This window comes from Phodopus roborovskii, unplaced genomic scaffold, assembly GCF_943737965.1.
Source record: "Phodopus roborovskii unplaced genomic scaffold, PHOROB, whole genome shotgun sequence".
Taxonomy (NCBI): Eukaryota; Metazoa; Chordata; class Mammalia; order Rodentia; family Cricetidae; genus Phodopus; species Phodopus roborovskii.
The window spans coordinates 8684960-8696562 of NW_026126407.1; positions in this window are offsets into that span (position 1 = coordinate 8684960).

Here is an 11603-nt window from a genome sequence, read left to right on the forward strand (position 1 = left end):
CAGCAAGCCCTGGAGCTGAAATCAGAGGCCTTCCACCCCTGAGATGCTCTGGGCCTCAGCTGCCTGGTTTGTTCTTCCTACGTCCCCATACCACAGTAACAACAGAGAGGAACTCAGTAGTGAGGCTGATGAGGCTGACCAAGCCCCAAAGAGCCACCCGTGTGCACAGAAGATGGTGACACCCTCACCTGTGCTGGTGCCAGGTGTCATCAGTCACATGGATCACCCGCCTTTGCCCTTCCACACAGCTGCAGCAACCAAGTGTCAGAAGGGGACTGTGCAGCATGTAGGCATTTTTGTGTATTTCAAGTATCTTAGGCTATACACTGTGGCATCGTTTGTCGTGGGGCTGGCAGGTGTTCTAAGCCTGCATCTCCAGAGACAAGCTAGCTGCTCGGTACATGCCCTGCCGTTAAGCAGGGGCTGATACTCTTACCCACCCCATCCCCCATATTTCCCCTCCACCTGCTGGCCACCCTGCTCCCAGGTCTCTCCTCCCCTTCCCTATCTGTATCTTCCCACCTTTCAAACGCCTCCTCCCCTCAGGACCCAATACCGGTACACCTACCTCCACAAAGCCCTCTCATCCCTGAACGTTCAGAGCAGCCAGACTCCTGCCCTTCCATCCTGATAGACCTTTTAACACAGTCTGCCTTGTAGTCCAACTCTCTCTGACTGCCTGCATGCTCCACAACCCTGTGACCTCTGCCCAGCAGAAATTTTGCCTGAAAAGGTTTTGCTGTGTTCCTTCCCACCAAGGCTCAGGGACCATCATGGAAGAAAAGGCAGAAAGCTTGTAGGAACCAGAGGTCTGGGAGGACGGCTATGGAGCAATACCTTCTGGACATGGCAGTGGTGGCTGCACAGCAGCTGTAGTACATGATCAATCCAATCCACATTTAGTAGATGGGGGAGGGCTCAGGAGGCCCCGTCGCTGCCTATGAGTTATTGGTAGTCAGTGGCTGCTGAGGAGGGGAAAGTCAGTTTTCTTCAGGAATGTGCCCCCCCCCGGGGCATGCTGCCTGTACTCCAGGGGCTGACCCCATACCCATGCACATTAGGTCCACACTCATTTGATTACTTAGAAAGGGGAAGAGGAGACATGAAGCTGGTCAGGTGACACAGGGGTACAGAGAGACTGAGAGGATGGATATGACCAAAACACATTGTATTTGAATATGAAATTCTCAAAGAATGCATTTTAAAACACATTTTTAGAAAAGGAAAGGTTGTGCTAGACTCTGTGTGAGACTCTGTGTCTGAGTGATCAGGCACAGGCTGTCATCCATCTCGGTTCACAGCCGGTTAGGGAAATGAACATTTCCAGTTGTGTCTACATTCTGGAAAGCATCCACTGAGAGAAGTTGAGGAGGTCCCTCGAGTCCTGTGTTTTCAAGGGAAAGTTCAAGCAGCGCAAACCCCAAGCACTTGGCTAGACCAGACCAGTGAGTGTGCTGTGGACTAAAATTCACAGCCACAAAAAAGACTGGCCAAAAAAAAAAAGCCCAACCTGTGCCTGGCAGGGCATAGTGCTTCTGCTGGTCTGCTCTCAGGGGCACCTGAGGCTGTCCAATCTGCCTGGCCATTGCAGCAGGGGGTGCTCCCCGGCACAGAAAACCCCTTCTAAACACTCCTCATCTGCTCAGCTCATCTTCAGCCCCATCTACACTATGATGGATGCAGTTCAGGTAGGAGACAGAGGAAAAATAGGATTTGAAGCTGCTGGCCTTGAAAGCCGAGAAACAGAATGGGAATATGATTAGGCAGGCAGCAGGAAGCCAAGAGGAAATTTAGGAGACCAGTTCTTTTGAAAGACAGCTTCCTGCTAAGAACTGTTGTTTAAAAAAAAAATCACTACAGCCTCCAAACCCCAAGCATAGTAAGATGCCCCAAACCCCAAACAAAGTACAGATAAAGTTTCTGGCCCATGTCTCACTCTCTCCGGAATGTCCATGGTTGCACCTTGGATAATGCTGGCTGAAAACCTAAGAATAAAGGAATCCTGATTAGCCGAGCCACTCAATAAGAAAGAAGCTACCAACAGGACTCTCCATGAACTTTGCAACAAGGTTCTTGGTTGGGTCTTTGCCTCCTCCTTGGACTGATCCCATTCTAACAAACCAAGAGCTGGGATGCAGCCCACAAGTTACTGTGAATCATTGCTGCACTTTATATACAGTTCCCCTTGGAAACCAAACTTCTCCCAGTATAAGGATAAGATGATTAGTGGGGCAGCATGGGGCAGGAGGTTGGGGCATTTGCAATAGAAGGGAAGGTAATGGGGCGAGATAGTTTGTGATAGCCGTGTCTAAAGTATGTCATGGACATGAGCCCCATAGAGATCCCCCAGTCACAGAAGAAGGTGTTACAGTGATCCGGGGAATTCCAGTTGTGTTTGATGCACACATCTGTTGGTTTTCTGATGGAGGTGAGGGTGCTAGCTTATGCCAGGGCCATGAACTCATGATACACTCCAGAGAATCATGATGCAGTCTCGGGTTTGCAGCCAGCATTATCCAAGGGGCAACCATGGACACTCTGGAGAGAGAGGCATGGGTCAGGAATCATCTGTACTCTGTTTGGGGTTTGGAGCACCTTGGGAGGCTTGCTTGATCATGAAAACCCGCCCAGCAAGGCCCACTTTAACTCTGGGTCTGCCTTTCCTTGTCAATGTGTGGATTCAATCTGGCTTTGCCCAGGAGGGTACCCCTCCTTCCTCTCCAGACCATGGGGACATCCTAGGGTTGCTTCTCCCACTTGCCTCTGTGCCCCAAACCTCCCTCCCATTAAGACCTTGAGAGCATCCCCCTCTGGCTGCCTGTGATTTTGAGAAGCTGGAAAAGCATGGCCAGTCACCTCATGCCCATTTCTACCAAGCCCAAGCATCAATTCTGGAAAGACAGAGAACTGAGTTCTTATATGCCAGGAATGAAGGACAGAGGGGCTCTGCTACGAACAGACAGGAACTAGGACAAGAAAGCAGGCTGGCTGCCCCCACCCAGCCCTGTACTTCTCTGCACAGAGAGGCCAGCACACTGAACGAATCCAGCTATGCACAAACCTCTGGCCCCTACAGCAGCTGCAGCCTCCTCACTCCTGCTTCAGGAGCCAGTGCAAGAATGCTAACCCTGAAGCCCCTCTTTCAGGGTGTCTACAGTCAAACAAATTAAGTGTGCAGCACTGTCGCTTCAGCCTCCCAGCAACCCCTAAGACAGCCACTGTACTACCCAGTTTCTTAGAGCCCAGCAGAAGCACACAGCTGGACAGTGGCAGGCCACCAAATGGAGAAAGGGACTTACCAGCTAGGTGCGGGCGCACCTCAAACGGAGCAAGTGTCTTGGAGCTCTTCTTCGTGGAAGAGTCGGGCTGGTGTGTAGTAATAGTGGCCGTGCTGCCTTTGTGAGGGTCCTCGCCCCTCCCTGGGTGCACGGCAGGGGTGGGCTCTGGGCATACTCTGGCACTCAAGGAAACGTTTCCAGCAATGGCAGCAGCTGCTGTTGCCACGGCTCCGATTCCCAAAGGATTCCAAAGCTTTTCCCATCATTTTTGCCCTTTTTCAGAAACCACTTAGCCACTGCCCCGCCTCTAGTCATGCCAGGGCTGAGGTGCACTTAGCCGCCTACAGCCCAGTCCAGCCTGAGCCATGCCTTGGCTCTCAGGGCTGGACTTGACTTCCCAAACTATCTGTCCTGCATGTCATGCTCTGGGGAGCAGCTCTCCCAAATGACAGTCACAGCCGGAGATGCAAAGTTCAGTGTCCCAGAGCTGCCATATTTTCAAAGTGGAAAAGGAGTGGGACCCCTGTGTCATCTGTCTTGTATGCAGTTCCTGCTTCCCTGGAGCCTCTGAGTTTCTGTGTACTCAAGCCCAGGGTATAGTATAGGTTGGGGGAGGTCTCTAGGTCTCCCAGGACCCAGCCTTACTCAACTGGGGTTCCTCAATGAACAACAGAACACAAGTGAGTAAGTGTATCAATTTCTTGCTTTCCCTGGTACCATCCTAACTGCCAGGAGGCAGGTTCATCCATCACACATGGTGGGTGATTAGGACAAGTCCATTCCTTCCCAGATCCTGCCCAGAAAAAAATCCACCAGCTTTCAGGGAGTACATGCATGCTGCACCACAAACATCCTGCAGAAGCCACCTAAACAGCTGCCTCTAGGAATCCAGGGGCTGTAAATAAGCTGTGGCTCAAACACTACTGCAGCCACACCTGGAGTGACCAGAGTGGTGGCCATCAGAATGCAGTGACTCCCAGCCACTCTGCAGAACTTCCCCACACCCACCTCCTCGGCCCTGCAACTACCCAGGGAAGAGGGTGGGCAGAAACAGTCATACTTAAGTTGCAGAAGAGAAACTTGTGGTATTAGACAGTAATTCAGGTCACATAACTAGTCTGGGCATGACAGCAAGGCTTAGAAAGCCATTCCACACCACACTCCTTGTCTATTGCATATGCCATTTTTGCTTCAGTTAATATGACCCCAAGGGCTTGTTCTCAATTTTAAATTGTGGTAAGATACAGGGAACCTAAACGTCACTGTCCTAACCATCGCAAGCACAGAGTAGGTGGCCTGCTGTCCATTCACCCTACTGGTATTACCACCTTCTCTCCCAAACTGAAACTCTATCATCCTTAAACAACCCCCTCACATCCCTCAGTTCCTCCGATTTGTGGCAGGCACCATTTTACATTCTTTCTCTAAAGTCAGTGGTTCTCAGACTTCCTAATGCTACAATCTCTTAATATAGTTCCTCATGTGGTGGTGATCCCCAACCATAAAATTATTTTCATTGCTACTTTACAACTGTAATTTTGCTACTGTTATGAACTGTAATATAAATAATTGATACGCGACCCACCAAAAGGGTCATGACCCACAGGTTCAGACACTGCTCTGTCTGTATTTGTGTTTGTAACTGGCTTCTTTCACCTCACATGATGCCCTCAAGGTAATATTCCACTGCCTGCCTGGATGCCTGCACTGTGCTGCCCTTTCATTGGCTGATGGACATGGCTTCCACCCGGTGCCCATTCCTGACCCTGCCCTTTTTCTTTCCTTCTTTTTTTTCCCTCACAATTCAATGGTTTGTTTATAGCCATAGGTTCATATGTCGTTACCAAAATTTAGAACATTTTATTAGCTTAAAAAGAAACCTCCACTTGGTTTCTTTTTATGAGTTCTTTCATGAGTTCTTTTTATGAGTTCTTTCATGAGTTCCAGGACTGGGAGATGGAGGCAAGAGAAACAAAAATTCAAGGTCATCTTCCACTACATAGAGAGCCCAAGGCCAGTTCCAGGTACAGGAGACCCTCTCCCAAACAAACAAAAAGAGGAGGAAGGGGAAGAAGGGAGAGGAAAAAGAGGAGGGTGAGGGAGAAGAGGAGGAGAAGCAGGAGGGAGGGGGAGAGGAGGAAGAGTTGGAGAAGAAGCCACCCTGACACCCTCATTCTCAGGTACCCCCTCAGTCAGTCTAGTCTGTCTCTCTGGACCTCATTTTCTGGACATTCCTTGTAAATGGAGGACAGCACAGTGTGAGCCTCCATCTCTCACTTCCTCCTAACGTTAAGGAAATGACTCCCAACACTCTGGTTTCCTCCACTTAACAAAACAGCTTTTCTATTTTTACTCAAATTCCTATTTTTATTGTTAATTCTTAGGAAATTAATATAGTTGAATGTATTAATATGTTACATACAGTGTCTTTTGAATTCACACATCAACTAATTTAGTATTTACTCCTTGTGATTTTAATTTTTCTCACTTTATAAGAACAAAAATACAAGCTGCTGTGCTTTTAAATGTATTTTTGATCCCTCCTCCATCTCTTCAACTGAACTGCAGGAGCTCAGCCCAGTGCTTGGCTGTGGTCACTGCATCTGCTTCCATCACTTACTGGATATGGATTCCAGCTTCTCTGGGCTTGTGGATTGTAGCCTGGTTATCATTTTCTTTGTGTCTAATATTGACTTATGAGTGAGTACTACCATGTTCATCTTTCTGGGTCTGGGTTACCTCACTCAGGATGGTTTCTTCTAGTTCCATCCATTTGCTTGCAAATTTCAAAGTGTCATTGTTTTTACTGCTGAGTAGTACTCCACTGTGTAAATGTACCACATTTTATTTATCTGTTCTTCAGTTGAGGGACATCTAGGTTGTTTCCAGGCTCTGGCTATTGCAAATAATGTTCCTATGAACATAGTTGAGGAAACCTCCTTATAGTATGGTCATATATTCTTTGGGTATATGCCCAAGAGAAGGATATTGCTAGGTCTTAAAGTAGATTGATTCCCAATTTTCTGAGAAACTGCCATGTTAATTTCTTAAGTGGCTGTACAAGTTTGCACTCCCACCAGCAATGGGGGAGTGTTCCCCTTACTCCACAACCTCTCCAGCATAAGCTCTCATCTTTATTTTTGATCTTAGGCATTCTGATAAGTATAAGATGGTATTTCAGAGTTGTTTTGATTTGCATTTCCCTGATGGCTAAGGAAGCTGACCTGAGCTAGTGGGAGCTCACGGACTATTGACGGATAACCAGGGAACCTGCATGGAACCAAACCAGGACTTCTGAATGTGGGTGATAGTTATGTGTATTGACCTGTTGGAGGAGTGGCTCTGGCAGTAGAACAAGGACCTGTCCCAGGTGCACGAATGGAGCCCATTCCTTATGGTGGAATATCTTGCTCAGCCTTGATACAGTGGAAAGGGGTTTGGTCCTGCCTCAACTTGGTATGTCATACTTTGTTGACTCCCCACATAATGCCTTACCCCTTTGAGGAGTGGACAGGGAGGTAAGAGGGGGAGAGGGAGAGAACTGGGATTATTACATAAAATGAAAAAAATTAAGTTAAAAAAAAGCTATTGAAGGAAGAAAATTTATTTTTACTAAGCAAATAATGGATTTTCTTTATGATCATTTCATATATCACTGTAATTTGCTCATATCTATCCCCATCACCCACTTGTCACCCTCTTTCAACACCTGCTGATCTCTTCCTTCTACTTTCATATTTCATTCATATGAATGTGTGTATACATTTAAACTTGCTATAGCACATGATGTTTGCCTTTTTATCTCCTGTTACCTCATTTGTTCCCCCTTATGTCTTCTTCCCTACACTGCCCCTTTTCTGTTTTTACTTAAATGTATTGAATATATACACATATATAGGTACATATATATCAATTCTATACGTGACAGAAAACGTTATTTGTATAATATGTTCCACACATTTGTTTGCAAGGAACTTAAGCCGGTAGCTGTACCTGTGTGGCTACTCCTTCATACTGGGGAACTAATGAGCTGGTGGTAAATGAGCTCCTGGAGCCAAGGCAGGACAGAGGAATTAGTGTTCTCAGAACCACGGCTGCTGACTGCTGAGCTGCGTCCGGCCATTAGCCTGAGGTTGTGACTAATTGCTTTATAATGTAAGAAAGAAAGATTTGCTTAATGTTTCATGAGTCAGCCGAGCAAGCATCTCTGTAATGAGAATATATTGCTGTCAAAGACTGCCCTGATGCATTTCTAACTTTCTGATTTTTCTTAGGTTGGGTTGGATTTTACGTTCTAACATATGCTTAATGTGCTAGGGATTATTTATTCCTAAAACATTTTTATTAAGCCTCTATCAATTGTTAGTGTCTTAGACATTAAGATGTATGGCGAGTCGAATTTTTTTTAAGATAGTCGTTTTATTAATGCATCTTCCTCTGTAAATAAGCAAAGAAGACTCCATGTGTAGTGACTGTAAGGCAACTAGATTCTGCCTTTTAGCATTAAAAATAAAATGACTTGGCCTGGCCAATTGCCCATGGCTGAGACAAAGGTCAGATGGGACCCTCACCACAGATTTTGAGAATCTCATACAGCACAAGAAGGTGAATAAAAGGCCTCTACCAGCTGGGAGCCTCAGTGGGTATGAATCATGCACAGACTCGTTCACACGGGGCAAGGCCTATAACAAGCACTGGCTGAGGGGCAGTGTCCCTGCTACTGCAGGAAATTCCCCGCAGATGTGCCACCAGGAAGACTCCATGCAGGGCCTTTAGGTGGGGCCAAAGACATGGGTAGGACTCTGCTTTTCTAGAACATTCCAAATATGAGCAAAGTGCAAATTAAGTGAAAGAAGAAAGAGCAGAGAGCACAGGGACCTGCCTTCAAGTTGTTTCTACTTGAGAAAGAAAGAAAACTAAAAACACAAAAGCCACATACATGATCAGTATATAGCTGCAGCCACTGGCCAAGAGTGGTGTGCTGCAGGGAAAAAGCGGGCTGGCATTCACACCTCTGTCTTGTGTAGGCCAAGCTGCCCATCTCTCTCCAGGCAGTTTTCTAGCCTCCCCTGGGACTGCTGTCTTCTATAGAAGCCATCCGTACCATCAACCATACTCCTCCATCCCAGGAAGCCCCTGCCCTCTAAACTCCACTGGCTTCAGAACACACTCATCACAATTTGACCAACATGTTCCACCAGAACCGTCGACTTTTGGGTCAACCTGTGCAGATCTTGTCTGCTGGATCTGGTCCTGGGGACCTGAAAGAACAGGATGGACTAGAGTCTAATACTGTGGACAGCCTTACTTCAGTTCCAGTGGACTTCTATACATGCATGTAACAAAGAAAGCGATGGAAAGAAACAAGGAAGTCACTGAGTTTGAGTTCCGAAAAGCATGTGAATAAAAACACCAATAAGCACATACTAAAAATTGGTAGCCCTTTCCAAGAATTTTCTCAGGACTGACCAATTTTATTAACACGACTGCCTGGCATGTACTATAGATCATAACTACAAAAACATGGAAGCAAGGTAGAAGGCAATTAAGGGCACACTGACTAGACTGAGTTTTATAGCTGTGTTCTGACATCCAACAAGAATAAACATGTCTTATAAATTGAATGTAAATGTTTAATACAGGAGGTACAAAATCACATCCAAGAACAATCCAGGGAATAAAATGCACCTGAGGTAAAAGGCCCTCTGACTTGTTTTCCTGGAGCCTCTCACAGTCACAGTTCCCCAAGGCATTGTTCACCATGTGTCATTCTTTTGACTGTGTTCCAACACACGAATCCTATGGCATCTTTCCATTTGCCCTCTGACCAAATTATGCCAGGCCCTGTGTCACACTCTGCATGTGCCAACACTTTCATGTGATCACATGCACCTGCCCTGACCTTTCTCCCTAGAGTTCCAAAGAGAGTGTGTTCTGTCTTCCCAGCCCACCTTCATCCCCCTTAGGACTCAGCCTCTCTGGTGCAGACCCAGGGACCCCCTAGTCTTCCCTTGCCCCCCTTAGCCATTCTTCTGAGCCTACCTCCATTCCTTTGTGACATCCCACCAGCCTGCAACACCACTCCCTACACAGCCGCTCCACTCAGCTAGAACCCAGATGGGCACATCTGCCCTCAACAGAGAAGCTTCCTCTTGCAGTAGATGGGAATTAACACAGACACCCACAACTGGACAGTGTGAAGGCAGTGAGAGACCTTGGAGCACACTTCGCCCTACATGTAATGTCTCCATCAAACCTCAGCTAACAGGGATCTGTGGGGAAGAGAAGGCAGAAAGATTTGTAAGAACCAGAGGTAGTGGATGACTCCAAGGCAACAGTGTATGAGCTCACAAAGACTGACCACGTGCACAAGACATGGACAAACCCATGCCAGACAAAATTCTAGCACAGGGAAGCGGGAGGAGACACAAAGTCCCACCCCAATCAGAAAGTTACTTGCAGTTGATATCTGCTAGGGGAAGGAAGATCACTTTTCTCCAGGAGAGTGATACTGAGTATACCAACCATGCTCCAATGGAGGCCTCATGCACAGGAGTTGTTGACCAATAGTTGACCAATATGCAACAGATTCCATGGTTTGTGTGTGTGTGTGTGTGTGTGTGTGTGTGTGTGTGCACTTCTGTTACTGTTGTGGTGGTTTGGTGCTTTTGTCCTTTGGGGGTTTGTTTTGTTGACCTTACTTCATCCTGACTATGCAGCCACAGTAACCATGGCATCTGTGAAGTTTCCATTGTTCCCTATGCAGACTAGATTAGTCTCACTCACTTCCAGAACAGTAGAGGGAGCTGGGAATCCTGCCAGGTTAATGTGTTGATAAATTTCTATCACAAGGAGATAAAATAAACACTGTGACAATAATCTACATGCCCAGAAGGGGGAGTTTGTTTATTCTCCATGCAAGTGACATCCAGCCATTTTCCCCCTCCCAGTTTTCTTTGAGACAGGGTTTCTCTGTGTAACATCCCTGGCTGTCCTGGAACTCACTCTGTAGACCAGACTGACCTTGAACTCATTGAGATCCACCTGCCTCTGCCTCCCAAGTGCTGTGACTAAAGGCGTGTGCCACCACTGCCTGGCCATCAAGCCAAATCTTAAGAGTTTCAATAACATTTAATATTTGCTGATAACCTGCTGTGCGGTGAGAACTAATAAGTTCTGTTTATTTGAATCCATTTAATTTTTGTAATCTAGGAGGTGAGTACTTGCTAACCCCATTTCACAGATGGAGAAGCAGACTTGCTAAGTAACTTAGCTGAAAGCAAAAAGCAAAGCATCCGACTCCAGAGCCTACTCTCTTTATTTCACTTATTCATTCATTTTTGACCATATGTCTGTTTTATTATATTTATTGTTATTTTTAAATTCCATACAATATTGTTTCTTCATATTCTTTCCCCTCCTCCAATTTCTCCCAGATCCTCCTCACCACCCTACCCAAACTTTCATGTTCTTTTTTCTTCCCTCCAAACAGAAACAAACCAAAAATCAACAAAACATCCCCCAGAGCTCAAAGATCCCAGACAGCAAAGATTTCTTTCTCGCTCACAGTTGTGCTCTTCACTAACTGGTAAAGATTCAATGCCATATTGCCCTCAGTCAGGGACCTAAGAAGACAAAGTATATACTCTCTGGAGTATCACCATTCTCACGGACAAAGGGAAGAGAGTGTGGCCAAGATGCCTGCTTAAAACTGGCATGTGTCTATTTACATTTCCCCAACCAAAGTGAATCAGACGAGAAAAACTGTGAGTGTTCCTAAGACTAGAACGCTGATATTCAGCCTGATGCTAGCAGCTGCCTAATTCACCTGAGGAATAAGCTGGCTTCCAACATGTTTTTGGCACCTTGCATCAATGAGGGCTGAAGCAGTGAGTGGGTTGTAACCTCAGTCCAGAGAGAAGAGGCCCTGACATCCACTGGAGATGGAGATCGTGTGCAAGGGAGACAGCAGCAGGGCATTTAGTTAACAAACTTGGACTCTGACTCCGAGGCTCAGCCCTCAAGGGTAGAGCAGACACATGGCCTGAAAGGGTCACAGAGTTCTAGTGTCATGCTGGCCCCATGGCTTAAAGAACACCCATCCAGATCTTCACCTTCTTTATTACACTTATTTGGGGCAGGATATCATGTGCCACTGCATGCAGGTGTGGAGGTCAGAGGGCAGTGTGGATCCCAGGGATACAACTCAAGTCACTGGACTTGGCAGCAAGTCTGTTTACCCACTGAGCCATCTCACCAGCCCAAGATCTTAGTCTGTATTTACACATTACCCACAGCTCTCTGAACATGCAAGGTCAGCTGTTC